At 51.2% G+C, this 14,916-nt stretch overlaps 1 protein-coding gene across 1 annotated transcript in view; it reads right to left on the bottom strand.

Annotated features, from left to right (window-relative positions):
• The window catches only part of ANKRD11 (ankyrin repeat domain containing 11), a 142,671-nt gene that overhangs the window by 105,925 nt on the left and 21,830 nt on the right, over nucleotides 1-14,916 (bottom strand). Inside the window, exon 2 of the mRNA XM_084270186.1 lies at nucleotides 7,645-7,725. The gene's annotated coding sequence lies outside the window, so the exon portion shown is untranslated. The remainder of the gene's footprint in view (nucleotides 1-7,644; nucleotides 7,726-14,916) is intronic.

Below are 14,916 nucleotides of genomic sequence, written 5' to 3'. Positions count from 1 at the left end.
ACACCCTCCCACTCACCCCAGCACCCACAAGTTTCTACAAGACACCCTAGAAATCCCTTTTCCCAGCTGCCCCACGCATCCCCAGCAACTGGAAACAATTAGCCAGCCCAGTCTCAATCCAAGATCAAAACACTAATTAAAGCATTAACTTGTTAAAGACAATTCAATGAACTTGTCTGAATTCCTGGACAAGTCCAGCAGACGACTGCAGCCCAGGGATAACACGCAGCGTCGCACGAGCTGTCAGAATACCTGAGTCCTCAGCATCTAATTAAGCCGGTAATGAATGAGCCGGAGCCTGGAAATCTCAGCCCTTGTTGTTCTGTTCTTCTAAAATTAAAGCTCTGCCAAGAATTTAACCAAGGGAACAGAAATGATGATAACACCGAGTCTCCAGCTTCACACTCGACATTTAAGACTCACTTTGGTTTTATCAGAGCAGCATTAATTCCACCATCACTTGCAGTACCAACCTGCCCCTCCCACAGGTACCGCTCAAGGAACAGGCTGCCCATGCCTGATACAGCATCAGACACATCTGTGGTTCAGCCAAACCCCCAGCCATGAGAGGTTTCCCTAAAATTTATGCTGTGTTTTCAGCTCCCTCACACCAGGATGCAGGATGCTCACCTCGGGGGTGTCAGGCAGCCTGTCCCACCTGCAGTTCCTCTGATGTCACCCAAAACGCCACAGGAGATACATCTCCCTCTGTGTTCACACAACAGGAATGTATTGTGCCAAGCACCAAAAAATACTTCCCCCCCTTGAAGATCTCTGATGTCAAAAGGCTCAACATGAGCCAACAATGTGCACTCGCAGCCCCCAAGGCCAACTGCATCCTGGGCTGCATCAAACGGAGCGTGGCAGCAGGTTGAGAGGGGGATTCTGCCCCTCTGCTCTCCTCAGACCCCACCTGGAGTGCTGGGTCCAGCTCTAGGGTCCCCAACACAAGAAACTGTTGGAATGGGTCCAGGACGCCACAAAGATGATCCAAGAGCTGGAGCACCTCTCCTATGAAGCCAGGCTGAGAGGGGTGGGCTGGTTCAGACTAGGGAAGAGAAGGCTCCAGAGGGACCTTAAAGCAGCCTGACAGTCCCTGAAGGGGTCACAAGGAAGCTGGGAAGAACTGTCCCCAAGGGCCTGGAGTGATAGGACAAGGGGGAACGGCTTTAAATTGGAAAGGGGGAGATATAGATTGGATATCAGGAAGAAATTCTTTACTGAGAGGGTGGTGAGGCCCTGGCACAGGGTGCCCAGGGAACTGGTGGCTGCCCCCTCCCTGGAGGTGTTCAAAGCCTCGTTGGATGGGGCCTGGAGCAGCCTGGTCTGGTGAGAGGTGTCCCTGCACATGGCAGGGGTTGGGACTTGACCTTTGAGGTCCCTTCCAGCCCAAACCACCCTGTGATTCCATGAAACCACCAGGCCCACCGTTACCTTCTCCATTACTGAACAGGGCACGTGCAGAGCCCCAAAACCATCGCTCGCTCGAGACGTGAGCACGAGCCTGGTCTTATCAGCAGGCCTCTGGTCTGCAAGCTCCTTCGGGTAGGAACAGATTGCACACCTCTCCCTGCCAAATGCATCATCTGCACTTCATCACAGCGTGATGGATATCTTCCCAAAACAAGCCCTTTCTGCCGTGCTTGGTGTAATCCTGCCGCTCCACTCCAGGGCCTGTCAGCTCACATCCGGAGCGGCACCTCCCGGGGCGGGACCGTAACTCTGGGCCTACTCAAGAAAACCCTTTGGTGGCACACAAAAAGCTCAGAAATGAAACAAACCATCGTGCCAAAGGCTGGAATTCACTTGGAGGAGCGTTTCCACGTGCTGGAGCCTCCTGAGACATGACCCACACCCTGCCTGAAAGCACTTTTACTTTCGGAAGAGGTCGGGCCCAACGCCGTTGCGCAACGATGGAAGCGATAACCGGGCACCCAGGCACCGAATAACCCCCCCAATCCTCATCCTGAAATTGTGCTGCCACGTGTCACTGGGTGGATGTCTCACAGGGGTCTTGCCCCACACCAGACTCTGTGGTTACTGGGAATGATGAATCCCTGGGCACCATCTATGAGCCTAACGAGCTCCTTCCTAAAAGCAACTGTGATTAAGCATAGAGTATGGTACCAATCCATGTAATCCTAACTCAAAAGTACACTTTTTTCTAAAAAAATACTAATTTTTTATAATAAAATTGTTCAAAACTGAGTTTGGGTTGGGGGAACCCAACCATTTGTTTCCCTTCTCTTTGGGTAATGCTTGCCCTGGTTTTGTCTCGTTCTAAACAGGACCCAAGAGGAAGCAGGACGAGCGTTGTGCCTGGCTGTGGATTGCTCTTGCTGCGTCACAGTGAGCACACAGATCTGAATTACACCCCAAGAAACAAGTCAAGACATTTCTGAAGGTGCCACGTAGCACAAGCAGCCTGGGTTTGCTGATTAGCACCGGAGAGGTTGGAGAAAGCCAATTAATCTAAGTGCTCCACTCCCCAACATCTGACACATGAGAAAGGAGCTTCCCTACCTACACTTCTCCTAAAAGGTACCATCAAATTGAGGGCATGTAGGTGGCATCTGCCAAAAGTGGCATGTGAATAACGCTGGCAATTTAACAGGCTCTGATAAAACACAGAGAGCTGTAAAAGCAGCAATTCCAACACTCAAACCAACCTCTTACACCAGGCTACATCTGAACAGCCAGCTTCTTCACCGGGGGTGAAGGGGAAGGGTGTGAAAGCTCTTCTTGTGTCCAAAAGCTCAAGGCCCCTTGTCCAGTGAAGAGATGTGAGCTCACAGTGAAGCCACTTAACCTCAGTGATGATGGGGTTTGAAAAATTAAATCAAGTCATATACAAGGTGGGCAAACAGAAAAGCTTTCTGGAAACCTCCTCGTGTTTGCACAGGTCTCATGGCGCAGGAGCACCCTGCCAGGGATGAGCACCAGGTAGGGAACGCTCTGCACCAACCATATCCCATCCACCCTGGCCAAGCCATGCTCCAGCACACCCCAAACTGCCCCAGGGCAAACCTACACCCCAAGAGCCCCCCCAGCTGCTTTAATGCACTTCCAAAACCTGAGATTTTCCAAGAAAAGGGCTCTCCCATGTCAGGGCTGGGGTGAGGACCACAGCAGACACCGGGCAAACTCCAGAGACACACAGGAGCCCTCATTTCACTCACACATGGCTTTCCCTCCCCAGCTCCTGCTTCAAAACACCCCAGCTTCTTGCCCCAAAAGCCAAGGTGCCCCAGGCACCCAGGGAAACCCTCACCCCACGCTGCCCTTGGGTTGTGCTACCCTCTAATTCAGGAGGGGTAAGGACTGAGACACAGAGAAAGGCTGGACGCTCCCAGGAACGCTTCCTTGGGGAACACCAGGCTTCACTCCCCCCCAGCAGTAAAAACTGGAAGCTGGATATGAACATTTTTAAGAACATTAAGAGGAAAAATAACAGGCAGTTAAGTAAAGTCACGTTCTGCCTAAACAACGGGCCCATTATTGCAGCATCTGACTTTCAGGGGACAATTGAATCCTGGAAGCATGTATTGTAATTGCTTTTCCACTCCGGGCCTCAGCTTCACAATCGTATCCTTCTCAGAGGTCAGGACAAGGCAGGGCTGCAGCTCGGAGAAGCAATTCTGTTCAGCAGCGCTGCCTTATTCACGCTTTTAATCTTACACCTACATATTCATTACCAACCCCGTAAAGCACCAGTGCCAAAACCACCATCAGAAGCCGCTGCAATCTCTCTGCTGCTCGGAGAAAGCCCTGACCCCCTCTGCTTCCCTAATGAAGATCACACCAGCTGTCAGCCCCGGCATCGCAAACCCGTCGACTCAGCGAAGCCCAGAACGTGGCCCGATGCGACGCAGCTGTTTCTTGGCTGGCAAGAGGTAGAAGGAAGCCACCATGATGAACCTGGCTGGTTGTGAGCAAACCCTTCAGAGCAGCTGGCTGAGAAAACACCCGTCGTGCTGGTTGCGGCGTGAGCGCTGCTGTGTCGCAGTCGGTCGGGCTACGTGGAGCCAGCAGCTCATGCAGGCAACCCGAATCATAGAATGGCATGGGTTGGGAGGGACCCCAAGGAGCACAGAGCTCCAACCCCCTGCCACAGGCAGGGACACCAACCTCCAGGCCTGGAGCTACACAAGGGTGCCCAGGGCCACATCCAACTTGGCCTTGAACACCCCCAGGGATGAGGCACCCACCCCCTCTCTGGGCAGCCCCTTCCAGCCCCTCACCACTCTCTCTGGAAAAAACATCCCCCTAGTATCTCATCTCACCCTTCCCTCCTCCAGCTTCACTCCATCCCCCTTGTCCTGCCTTTATCTACCCTTTTAAAAAGCCGATTCCTCTCTTTACCCTTCTTTACCCCCACCATTTCAGTAGGGCCTCTGCTGTTACTGCTACAGAAAGCCAGGGAGGAAAAGGGGGATAAAAAAAACCCCCAACAAAACACCAAAAAAGCCAAGTCTGTTTTAGGGAAGCAGGGTAGTGATGTTTGTAGCAACTCCTGCGTTTCGCAACAGGCAGCAATCTACTGCAATGGAGAAATCTCAGACTTTCATAACCCTTCCTGGAGCGGAACGGGGCCTCCACGCCCTGCCCACACCGCAGCACGGCCTTCCTGGTCCTCCAGCTGCACCAGCACATCTGCTTCTGGGTCCTGCCACAAACAACCCCCACAGTCTTCTCAGGATCTGTGTGTTATTCAAGCATTGGCTGCCCAGGGATCAGGCTAACAGTGTGCTATAGGCTCACAGCCTGGTCTGGGTTGGAAGGGACCCCAAGGATCACAGAGTTCCAATCCCCCCATCACAGGCACACAGGATGGGAGCAAGTCACCTCCCAGGGCCAGAAACACCCAGCATCAGGGTGCAGAGCAGGCGCTCTCCAAGGCCCCGTCCAGCACCAACTCTTTATTTCCAGTAGCCAAACTGGGACGTGTGGAGCAGCACCATCAGAACAGAGCCAGCACAGCAGGGTCTTACTGCCACGGGGTGCCCAGCCCTGAGGCCCCCCGGTCTCTCCGCACGGGGGATGGAGGTAGCACCCTTCACAGCAAGGCACGCACGAGCTGCTGCAGGGGAGAAGCCCCAAAACAAACTGCATTTTCACACACAGGTTTAGGGCAAAGACAACCTCAGTCTGTATCACAGACAAGTGACAAAAAGCTGAGTGCTTTCAGGATGCAACACCTTCTCCTGCAACTGGGCAGGAGGTGGCACATCCTCATTGTGCCAGCTCGGCACACGATAACCAAGGCATCCCAGGGTTTTACATCAGGGTGTAAAACACCCTTATGCAAGGACACCCAGAGCACAAGGACCCACTTTTACATCAGCTGTCTTTTGGGCTGAGAGGTTTGCTCCCAAGCTTGGCCTAGGTGTTAATTCCATTCAATCCCTGGGCATATAACCTGTGCCCAGTTGATACCCACGTGATGAACCACAGAGACCACATGTGCCACAGCTTCCCCACCCTACAATGGATTCACCTCAGCAGAGAGTTTCAGAACATGCCAGATTTGGGTAGTTTCTTTCAGCCAGCACTGGATGAGTCTGATCTTCTCACCGTGTCCCAACATCTCCATACCACAACAGCCCTGGACCAACAGGCATTTCAAGTAACGCAACAGCCCGTCTTCACGGAGCCAGGGATAAAAGCTTACTCCACTGGAAAAGGTCACGTAGCTATCATCTCCCAGGGCTCATGGAACCCACAACACCAGCAAAAAAAAATACCACTTTTTGTTTTGTTTCAGAAGTTGGGAAAACATCTGACTTTATAGTAAATATTTCTTCCTGCACAGCCGCAGTGCGAGTGTTTTGCCACGCTGTGCATCCTCCCAGCCTTCAGCTCTCAAGTTTTTCCATCCCCATTTCAGCTCAACCCATCATCCACATCGCACAGCTTCATATAAACAACGAGCAAAACACCCACAGAGAGAAGGGCTGTGGATGGAGAGAAGCATCTGTGGCAAATTCTTCTAAAGGGCAGCTACCACGGCCGTGTAGCGTGGGATTTAAGCTCTTAGTAACAATCCTAAAGGATATTCGTGACCAAAAGGTCAGTGACACAGCCAAAAGGCCCTGGAGAGGCACAGTCTGTCACCATGCTCCACAATCTGCCCAGAACCAAGGTGTTTTGCAAGCGTTTTGCTTCGTTTTCACTGAAGTTCAGCAAGTTTTTGCTTAAACAAAAGGTACCACAATTCAGAGCATCTTGGTTTTAAAAGCACAGCCTGCACCCAAAAAACCCAGCCCCTTTTTGCTTCAAAACTGGGAATGGGAAGCCTTCCTACCCAGCTATGAAGGGGAACAGGTAGTGAACAACCTATGGTAGGATCCAGCTCGGTTTCTCAGAGAATCCATTAAGGAAAGAGCCACCACCTACCACAGAAAAGGTCTCACACTTGAGATACTTTAGTTACTGAGCTGCAGCAGGGAAGAGTTACAGAGGCCTGGGCTGTTCTGTATCACCAAAAGGCTTCTGCTCTGATTAATATTCACCAAGGGAAACAGAAATCCTGCCTTGTCTCCATCTGAATACCTCAGAGTTATTACAGACAGACTGAAGGGGAATTAGTACGGACAAACTAAATACAGAGATTTCTCTTTGGCTTTATTCCTCAAAACAAAACAAAGGGAACATACCAGCTCACAGAGCCACCTGAGAGAGCACAGACCCGGAGCCCTAGGGAGAGCAACTCTCCTTCACCTTCAGCATAATGAGAGTTTCAAGGCAAATAATCCCACTGCCATAGACACTAAAGGGTCACCCGAGCACCTGAGGCCCCACAGCAGCAGCGACACACCACAAGTTACCCACTGAGAGCCACATCTAAAGCATCTCTGGGCACGCTGAGTGTGACCTTCAACTCTGCCCCCTCTGTGACAGCCAGAGCAAAGCCAAGAGCAGCAAGCAACAGCTTCCATCTGCACCCCGAACCGCCCGCACTGCGGCACGAACCAGCGGGAACAAACCCCTTCCTACCAGCCACATCCCTATGGTTCCATGTGCCAGAGGCCAGCACCAGTCTCCATCATCCTCTCCCAAAACACGCAGGAAAAAGATCTCTTCCCCCCAGTTCTACAGCTGCTAAACTCTACCCAAAGAGAAGCTGAATCCTCACGCTGAACCAAACTGTCGTCTCAGCATATTGGGGAGGTTTCTCTGCCCAAAATGAACCATAGGTGCCATCTGTTCCCATTCTAACTCATCACCAGGAGACAAAACGCCACGGAACTGGCACCCTGCAACACTTCAAAACGAAGAGACATTTGGAAAATGAAAAGAGGACCATGAAATACCAGAGATAGGAGGGTATTTACCAGGCTGGCTGCTGGACAGAGCAGCGCTGGAGCTGCCCAGCAGGCAAGGTAACTTTTGGGTTTACTATGGCAGAGCAAAAACTGACTGCATTTGAAAGGATCTGAGAGTGGGAAGGCAACTTTGAACCAAAGCCATTGCCTGGGGTATCCTCAGTCAGTACCTCTCAGTTATTTCATGGAAATCTGCAGGTTTTAACTTCCAATTCCAGAAAATAAAGGGAAAAAAAAGCACCAAACAAGCAGTAATTGACAGACAGAAGCACTCATAAGGTAATAAAACAGAAAGCTTGGACAGAAGGGAAATATTTACCGATTCCATAGTTGAAAGCTGTCGTGAGCAGGACGTGTATTAAAATCCAACAGAGGTTGTGTCCCAAAATCGCTGCGTAACCTGAAAGACACAGGAATGGGTTGTGTTAGGAAATTAAACCACACAATTCAGCTCTAGTCCCAACAAGCATGCTCCAAGTACAGGAAGGCTACCACGTCCAGATCCTGGCCCCCACACCTCCAGATCCTGGCCTCATCCAGGATAAACACGGCTCTGATAACGAGCCCGCACCAGAAGACAAGAAGAGCTTGAGAAAAGCTTAACAGAGCATCAGCCAAGTTCCTAAACCTTCTGATAACACACTACAAAGAAAATGTTACTTGTCTCAAGGTCTCTCTATCCATCCATGTGGTTTTACAGCTGTTTTGTTTACAGAGAATAGATGTCACCCCCCTGACTGTGAGAGACCCGGAGCGCCAGGGAAGAGGGACCTGCCCACATTGTGCTACCAAGTGCCTCAGCCACGTTTGACTTTCTCAGCTTATGTGGCATTACCCAGGACATACAGGCTTCCTTCTGAAGGGTACCTCCAGATCCTTGCTCGGAACAGCAGCTAATCCAGTACAAACCTTGAACTTTGTTTATTTAACACCTCTTGCTGTAGGAGCCAGAAGCACATGAGAATCACCTTCATTAACTGGACAACCCAACCAGTACACAAAGGGGTTGGTGGAGGATTCTGAGTCCCAAAGCCAGTACCTGATCCCTTCACCACTTCTCATGGCAGAGGAACTGTGCAGTGCTGGCAGTCTCAGAGCACTGTCACAGCAGCACAGGAAGAAACAAGACTTGCCCAACAAGCACCAGGGCTGCAGCTACTAAACCTGACCTACCTCTTGATCCCCCCCAGCTCTGCCAGCACGTCTGCTCAGAAATAAGCTTCTCCCCCAGCCAAACTAGCCTGTTCCAGATGAGATCTGCACAGAAGTCAGGCATTTCTGAGGTGACCCAACCTGCTCCCTGGCCGCAGAGGGGCTGAGTTTCAGGCAGCGCCCGTGCAAGTCCTGTGACCAAGGGCAAGCCTGAACAACCACCAAGCACGTCTGAGCCTTTGCCATGTGGAAGACCAGAGAGCTTGGGCAGAGCCACATGTGAAACACTGCCTTATCCCAAACTTTTTACATCCATGATGAACCAAGACCCCTCCCGGTATCTGCTCAGTGTTAGCAGGGTCAAGGTATGCTCCAAGCAAATCCACAGCACTCCTTCAAAACACATCTGATGCAGAAGCGATGCCCAAGCTCCTGCTATGCTTCCACTGAGAAGCAGTGGGATCAAGGAACCACTCACAGAGGGACAAGCGGATGACATCCCACAGGCTGGCACCGACCCGGAGTGATGGCACCGACCCAGAGCTCCCCCAGTCCCAAGGAAATGATTCTGCTCCACACAAGCAGGTTAAAGGGTTAATTGCCAACCCCACTCGCTGCCAAACTCCCCACTCCAAATCCCACATCCTGCCTGATCTCTAGACTCCACAAGCCACAGAGAGGGGGCACAGTGACCAACCCCTGGTCCAGCTGACAGTGGAAAAGCTGGATTTCTTCCTAAATTACCTTTTCTTCTAAAAGGAGAAGTTCTAAAACCTGATTTTATACTCCAAAGCTCACACAGGTAAGGTTACAAGCAGGGGAAAAGCACAAAACATCTTCTTTTCAACACAACCACCTACATTTATAGTCCCTCCCTCCATTTGCAGCTGCTCCTTATGAAGTGCTAAAGGTTCCCCAACTCACAGAGAACACCTCAACCTTCCCCAGGACCTTCACAGTCCTCCTGATGTTCAAAGGCCTCTCCCACCGACACCTTCACCCCCGAGCTCCTTCAGAACAGCCACCCATGCCTTTCTAAACCTTGTTTTAATCTCTTCTTACTCTCCCAGATCCCATCTCCAGAGCTCCAAGGCCCAGCTCTGGAGCACAATGCTTCTTTAAACAGCAACAGATTGAGTTTCCTACCATCTCCTCACAACTGAGCAGGCAGCAGGACTTGCCTACGTAGAGCTCATGACACGCAGCTTGGTGTGATACCCAACTCCCACCCTTCTCTGACGTAGCTGGATTTGGACACTTGCCTTCCAAGTCTGGGCTGTAAAGAACCACCCAGGAGAGACCCCAAGGATAACTGGGCAGACAAACAGCAGAGGAAGCTCTGGGAGGTGGTTTGTTTGGAGAAATTTTCACTCCCCAATGAAGAGCTGGAGATGTCTAGATGAGCAACACAACGGCATCCAGGGTAGAGCTACAAGCAACTCAGCTATGGACACTCTGAGGAACCACAGGGGAAAGGAGAGGATCAAAACAAACCACCCCAAAACCCAAGGGGACACGTGGGGACGCACAGTCCTGACTCAGAGAGAGGAAATCCTGCAGCAGGGAGACTTCTGCAGACAAACAAAAGGAAAACTAATGGAAGCTGCTGACATTTTTCTTCCACAAGAGCAGAGGAGATGGATGTAGAGCTGCCCCGTGGGTTGGCCCAAGGCAGGTGAGTGCTGGGGCACTGAAGGATGCTGATGGGCAACTGCCACCCTACAGAGTACGATGACGACACTCACACAGCAGCCTTTCCAGCATGAATCCCTTACTCCTTTTATACCCATCTCCTCCATAATGAAAGCCACAGCTCTGACTGGAGCCTCTCTCACTTAAACCAAGGGGCAAAGCCGACCTCCCAACGACATTACCTGCAGAGTCAGTGCTGTTTCCTTGTGACTGTGACCAGCTCCTAACAAAATAACCATCAAAGTCTACAGAAATCTTGTCCCATGACACACTGATGCACAATTTTAAAGATCTATTTCCATCTGCTTCCTGGCCTACATATAGCAATTTCATTCATTACTTGGCTGACACATAAAATATACATCAAGCACTGCGGCACCGGCACAGCGGCCACGTATGAGCCAAGGAATTTTCACAACCAACAGCTTACCATTTGTTTAATGAAATGGTTATCAAATAACTCCTGGAGTACAGTGAGTGCTTCAGCAGAAGACGCCCAATGCACAGACCATGGGTCAAATCTGGCCGGTAACGTGCATCTGGGGCACTCGCACAACGTTCCCCTTGCAGGGAACCCAAGCGTGCCCCTCACAGCTGAAATTCAGTTCCAAAAGCCCAATCCCCATTATGGTAGGTGCATAATGAAGAGAGGCTGAGGGAGCTGGGCTGGGTCAGCTTACAGAAGAGAAGGCTGTGGGGGGACCTCATTGCAGCCTTCCAGTCCCTGAAGGGAGCAGAGGAACAGGAGGGGAATCAGCTTGTTAAAGGGCAGAGACTGGCAGGACAAGGGGGATGGAGTGAAGCTGGAGGAGGGAAGGGTGAGATGAGATATTAGGGGGAAGTTCTTTGCAGAGAGAGTGGTGAGGGGTTGGAACAGGCTGCCCAGAGAGGGGGTGGGTGCCCCATCCCTGGGGGTGTTCAAGGCCAGGTTGGCTGGGGCCCTGGGCAACCTTGTGTAGCTCCAGGCCTGGAGGTTGGTGTCCCTGCCTGTGGCAGGAGGTTGGAGCTCTGTGACCCTTGGGGTCCCTTCCAACCCAGACCAGATTGGGATTCTATGATTTACCAGCCCAATTCTATTCCCTTTTGTCCAGTGAACACATCACAAACACTGTGAGCTATTATGGTCACGATACCACAACGCCGTGAACTCAAGAGGCTGCCTGACGGTCCCTGCATAGCCTGGCCCACGTTCTGCAATGCAAAATGGCAGTTGTTCACCCCTCCTTCATGTGAAAACAGCATAAACACCAAAGGATTAGGCATTCAAGGTGACCAGGGTCTGGTTTAAAACAGTCTCAGTGTTTCAAGACCCGTGACGCTTTATTTTCTATTAACACAAAGTGATTTGGAAACTCCAGGTAAGCAGACAGTTCCATTAAAGAGAGGGAAGTGCTCAAAGCTCTGAGTTCCCCCAGCAACTTCTGTTCTGTAACACACAGTCCTCAGCAGTTCCCCGCTGATTAGTTATCGATTCCCCTTGCTGGGCTCCCACACAGATCAGTAAACTTCAGATTTAGAGCACACCCTGCACCTTCTGCCAGAGCTCAGTGACAAAATGGGAATTAAGCAGCTCCAGCTTCTTTAACAGAAGGGTCTCTTGGAACTTTAGGGAAGATGGAAAATGTTTTAGCCAGCACAAGATGTGATCAGAAAACCCCAAACTATCCCTGCATGGAGATTAACTCCAGACTATGTACATCAACACCACCTGGGTCATGGCATAAGACTGGTTCCAGAAGGAGATGCCCTCCCAGGGATGTCCAGAACCAACCTGGTTGTATCCTGGCAGGTGCTGAGTCACTTAGAAGGGTCACTATAAAAAACACATTCAAGATTCAACAGCTTGAGACGCCTGTTTCTAAAGAGCTGATCAACTGAACGCTGAGAGGGTTCTACCCAGAGCTCCAATTCAAAGGGAGGAGGAAGAGAAGGAGGAGAGAAGCTGCCTGCTGAAGGCTCACTGCCCACAGCCAACCTGCCCATGAACAGGCATGTTTTTTTCTTGCTAAAAGCTGTGTTTTGCTTTAACAACAGCCTCACATCAGCACAGATTGACCCAGAACCAGGCGGCGTGGCAGGGTACCAGGATGTGACTCGGGGGCTGGTTTAGACCAACTTCTGAATGGAGAAAACAACCACCCAACTGAGAAATCTCTGGGGAGCTGGGTCACCTTTTTCCACAGCACTCATCTGCTTCCCTCCAAAAAACTGAGGGAAGAGGCAGAATTCCACTGAGGCAACTCTCCCCAGGCTTCAGGAGCAGCACAGGCTGGGGAACACGGAGGGCACGGCGAGCTCACGCCTGCAGATAAAGCTCCATCACACAGCTCGAGGTGTGAGTAGGACAAATGGGGAGGGAGGGGAAATCCAGAAGTGTTCTCCAACACACTCAGACCAACTCTGCTTTACACCCCCTTTTCACCCCACCACAACGATGGCAAAGGCTTATTCTCAGAAACAGTAAAAAAATCTCCTAACAATTCAAGAGAGTGGGGGAGAATCCACCAGCAAAGAGCCCCACAAACCCCACACATGTATTATCTGCTACACATCTCCCAGGAGTATCAGCAGGCACCTCCTGCCCTGAGCCAGTCAGGAATCCAAACAATGAATGTGGGAGCATGGGGAAGAAATCCAAGTGCCACACAGACAGATGCAGCGCAGACATCGCTGCCTCTGCTCCTTCCTGGAGGTTTTACTCAGCCCCTTGAGAGCCAAGACCAGCCCTGCCAGTGACACCTTTCCTCTGGCCCCCTGAGGGGACCTACAGCTACTCCAAGTCCTGGAGCCTGGAAAAGCACACCCAGACCACTCCACACACCTTGGGACTGCAGCAGAAGAGGAGAAAGGAGAGGTGTTGCACTGGAGATCCAAAGGGGGAGAGGAAGAGTTGTTTCCAAGAAATAAGCTGAAATTTGAGATAACCAACTGAAACTCTCTCCATCCTATCAGCAGCTCACAGACCAGCCATCTCCAAGCACACATGTGCTGAGCAAACCACTGTCAGGCAGGACCAGAGTCGCTCTCACTCCCACATGTGGCTCCCTACGCTCTAAGATGCTCCCAGCACCCATGTGAGCTGCACACACTGCCTTTCACTTGCATTTCCAAAGCCAGCCAGTGTTTCTGCAGCCATCCCCATGGCCAACTATGCTCTGGTAGCACCAGTAACCCCAGTGAAAAACCAAAGCATGCAGAGAGTCCCACTAGTGCTTAAAAAGGGGGGGGACACCAAAACACCTCTTGGGGTGTTTGATGCAACACAAACACAGCATTGAGTGAAGTTTAATTGGATAGCTTGCAGAAATTAAGTGGGTAATACATTCTTGGGCTCTTAAGTTCCTTTACTTTGCCCTGCAGACAATCCACAAGCTCAGATCTACGTTTTTCAAAGCTCTTTGTCATCTTTGCCACCTGGTAAAAATACAAAATAACCTGAAATTGTCCTCAGAAAACACAGATATGTGTGGGCTGAACAGCCCCAGGCTCCATTTGTCCCACCAAAAGAAGGAGGAAGGGAAAGGTGGTTCCTGTGGAACCAAGGTGTCCTTTATGTGTTTTCATGGGAGGTCTGACACAGGGAACAGAGTCTGACAGCGACTGGGGGCGACAACACCTTCAGGGACACCTGAGCTGCTTCAAGACCTCCTGGGAGCAGCCAGAACCCAGGATCTGTGATGTCAAATGAATGGTTTCGATGCATTTCAGGTACTCACAGAATCAGAGAATCCCAGCCTGGTCTGGGTTGGAAGGGACCCCAAGGGTCACAGAGCTCCAACCCCCTGCCACAGGCAGGGACACCAACCTCCAGGCCTGGAGCTACACAAGGTTGCCCAGGGCCCCAGCCAACCTGGCCTTCAACACCCCCAGGGATGGGGCACCCACCCCCTCTCTGGGCAGCCCCTTCCAGCCCCTCACCACTCTCTCTGCAAAGAGCTTCCCCCTAATATCTAATTTAAACCTCCCCTCCTTTAGCTTTAATCCACCTCCCTTGTCCTGCCAGTCTCTGCCCTCATTCCTTCTGACTTGCCCTTCTTCCAGCCCACGAAACCATGTGAGATACAGCATCTACACACCGACACAGGGAACAGAGTCAGCCCATCACCAGCCCTCTTGGCTGACCCTGAGGAACCACCACACCCCACTGTGTGCTCTATGAATACATCAGGCTGGGAAGGAGAAGGGGAAGAGATGCTCGTGGACGGTACGTATCTGCCTCTCCTTTTATAGAAGCGAGACTGGGGAAGCTCAGATGAAGACTCTGCAGCTCATTTCAGTAGGTCAAGGGATTCTACACAAGCCTTTAACTGCTTTATGTTTGAATCACATTAAACTAAAGAACTAATTAGCAGCAGAAGCTGAATGTTTCTCTGGGTTTAACCCCTGCAACAGGCACCTGAGCAACAAACTCCCCAGTCACTGGACACACCGAGTTACTGGTTATCTGGTTTCTTCCTACCCGTTCCCACCCCTCAACATCCCCTTTCTCTTGGAAAGACCCATGAACGCAGCCTGAAAGGTATCAGGAAGGTATAAACAGGAGGGGTATAAAACTGGGGCTGTCAGAACAGACACAACCCAAGAGCTTCAATCCCTGCAGTAACTCACTTTTTCCCCAGCATGATGTGGCAGAAGCCCAAAGCAAGCCCTGACAGGTCCCACTGAGCCAGCTTTTTCACTTCTGTTCACACAATGAGAGACCTGGCAACACAGGAGTGTGTTCCCTCCTCTCCCCTCCTTCACCCTT

The sequence above is a fragment of the Gallinula chloropus genome (assembly GCF_964237585.1).
Source record: "Gallinula chloropus genome assembly, chromosome: 13".
In the NCBI taxonomy this organism is placed as follows: Eukaryota; Metazoa; Chordata; class Aves; order Gruiformes; family Rallidae; genus Gallinula; species Gallinula chloropus.
The sequence above is the reverse complement of the archived record's forward strand: the minus strand, read 5'-3'. Positions and strand labels throughout refer to the sequence as shown.